Consider the following 3,123-nt stretch of genomic DNA (forward strand, 5'->3'; position numbering starts at 1 on the left):
TGCCGCCACCGCCAATCCGTGCCGCCGCCCACGCCGCGCCGCCGTGCCGTGCCGCCGCGCCACCCGCCACTGCCGTTGCCGGACCTCGCCAGACCCCGTCGGACCCGAGGTAACCGCCTCGGTTTTCGTGAGAAAACCGTTTGTTTTTTGAAACCCCTAGATCCGTTTTTTAGATCCGATTCGTTTTATTTTTTTCGGTTTAGTTATTTAGCAAACGCCCGTTTTTTCGTTCGTTTTAACGAACGGTTTTCACCATTAAGTCTCAGACAGCGAACGTTCGTTCGTTAGTCTGTTCGTCGGTTTTTATTTTTCTCGGATTTTCCACGATTATTTTCTATCGCGATTTCTGATCCGATTTTTGTTTTAGTATAACTTTTCGCTCATTTATCGGAATCAGGCGATTCAAGCGCCTGGAGTTTCGTCTCGCAACCCTATTTCTGTTTAACCAACTTGAACAAGATTTTGATACAGTAAAATTTGACCTTATTCCAAATTAGTAATCAGATCTTGTTTCTTTCGCAGTTTGAGTTTCGTTGCTCCGTTTGATTTGATTATTTTTGAAAACCGGAGTTCTTAAGTTGAACTTTCTGGTTAGATCTCTTATTTGAGTTTTACCCATGCGTCTTTGCTTGATTGCTTATGTATACTATTGTTTGTTTGAGATAGAACACCCGGAGTGCAAAGCGTGCTACTATGAGTCTCTAGGTTTTGCGGATCATTAGCAAGGCAAGTAACACTTTGATCATATCCCTTTACCACCCAGTTTTTATGCATTAGTTTCAACCCTCAAACATTGCATGGTTAGGACTTGATAACATGTGGGATTGGGAAGTAGTTGATGAGGTAGAACCTATTGCCCTGTTATTATCAAACCCTTGGGAGTTACTTCTACGCTGCCTATATTGCTATGCTATGGTCGTAGACGTGGATTGGGTTTGAGTGAAACCATGACATATGTGAGATTGTTAATTAATGGTTCAACTTAAGGTGGCAACTTTAATACACATCTGGGTGGATTGCTTGTCGGGCACCTAGAGAATCCAGTGTTGTCCTAGGATATCCCGGAGTACCCGTGTGATAATCCTAAGGTCCACCACCCAGGCTCAAAGGGAACTGAGATATTTTCATGCTAGAAACTTCCGTGTGCAGCCACAAGCTATTATGGGCTCTAGCATAGTTGAGTAAGTTGCGTGAAGCTCTTGAAGAGGTAGACTAGCAGATGTAGTGGGTTGTAGGTGGTATAGTCTACCCGGAGTAGAGAGTTAATGCTTCTGAAAGGCTATGTCTCGGTCATCTGTTTCTCAGACACCATGTAGTGCGAGAAATCCAACGGAGGAGATCGAGTCTTGTGGGGAAAAGTGCGCAAACCTCTGTAGAGTGTACAAACTAATCATGGTTAGCCGTGTCCCCGGTTATGGACATCTTGAGTATCTAGTACTTGGATTATCATATGTGTCTCATCACTCTAAATTAATATTGTTGGGTTGATAATTACTTTTAATTGGGATTGAGTTGGAGGAACCTTCTCAATGATGTTTCAACTACCATGATAGTTAAATAAAATCTATTCCTTTGTTGTAGGGAAAAATTGGCTTTTCGCAAAACTTTAACCGTAGAGCTTTCCACCAGCCAAATATGCATATAGTGATAGCATTATTCTGTTCTTGCTCTACCGTGTTATATTGCCATCATATTCCATGCGCTAACCCGTTTTCAGGCTGCAACATATTATGTTGCAGACTTTTCAGACGAGGAGTAAGGTTCGTTAGGTCGTTGCCGTACAGCTCAGCTATGCCGTTGGAGTTGATGGACTCACTTTATCTTCCAAGCCTTCCACTGTTATCGTATTAGATGGCCTTAAGCCATATTTATTGTAATAAATTCTCTTTTGAGACATTCAATGTAATAAGTGTGTGATTGCTACTCTGTTATAAATCCTTCGAGTACTATGTGTGTCAGCATTACCGATCCAGGGATGACTCTAAAGTACAGAGACTTGACCGTTTGAGGTCGGGTCGCTACAGGTAGTTGTGTGTGGTCTAAATTTGTAACATGTATGTGTTTTGGATTTGGCCCCAACATCATGATCCTTTGGTGAGCTAAGAGAGATTTCTATAAGCATGCTGCACAGACTACCATTTTTATAATGTTTAAAATATCACCTGCTTATGCTTCATGACGTGTACATTATTGTTAGTCTTGTTTTGACATGTACAAGATAGTCTTCCTTGCTCGCTTCACTGTTGTAACTATATTTTTGCCCTAGTCATGTGTACTTACAAAAGCATTTCAGGATGAAGTGACATCAACACAAAACTCTCAGAGTAGTGCGGCATGGATGTTACCGAATGAGGAAGGATTGGAATTGGAATGTGCTGATGTTCTATAGCATCAACTAGAGGTGGAAACAAAATGTGCATATGTGTCTCAACATGTAATCAACACGCTGAGACTGGAGGTGCAGATATCAGATGCATGAGTCAAAAAAATGAAACAAGACACCGAGGAAACCACAAAGGCATTGGAGATTTTGCAGACTGAAATTTGTGCTATGTGAATCGGGCCAATCCTATTTTCTAAAGAGATTATAGTTCAAATGACAAGTTTTGTTGATGTGCATCCATGATGTATGAGCTTTATTTGCCCGGTGTATGTAATTTGTTGTTTGTGTACGCTTTATTATCACTGGTGGTGAACTATGATGCCCATTGGATGTAATCTACTGTAATTTCATTATTGTATAGTGTAGGGTTATTCTTCATTTCTATGCCTTAATATCTGTATTCTAAAGTGTAGGTTTTTTAGAGGGGATAGTATAGAGAAGGATAATTCTTTGTATATTCTATTGATGAAACGGGGGCCAACACGCCCGAACATTACATGGATGCCATCCGAACGAACAAACATGGGTAGTCAAAGCGGGCCTTAATTGGTCTGGTCAACTAATAGTTAGTGGATCCTAATTTATGTGGGCTCATAATGGCTCAAATGGCCCAATCAACTAGGCCCATTACAATTAGTGGATTTCGGCCTCATGTGGGCCCATCGTAATAAGGGCTCTTACTAGGCCGTTAACCGGCAAAAGCTCGATATGGACGCAGTAATGGAAACCGCCCACGCGGG

Source organism: Triticum dicoccoides, chromosome 2A, assembly GCF_002162155.2.
Source record: "Triticum dicoccoides isolate Atlit2015 ecotype Zavitan chromosome 2A, WEW_v2.0, whole genome shotgun sequence".
Lineage (NCBI taxonomy): Eukaryota > Viridiplantae > Streptophyta > Magnoliopsida > Poales > Poaceae > Triticum > Triticum dicoccoides.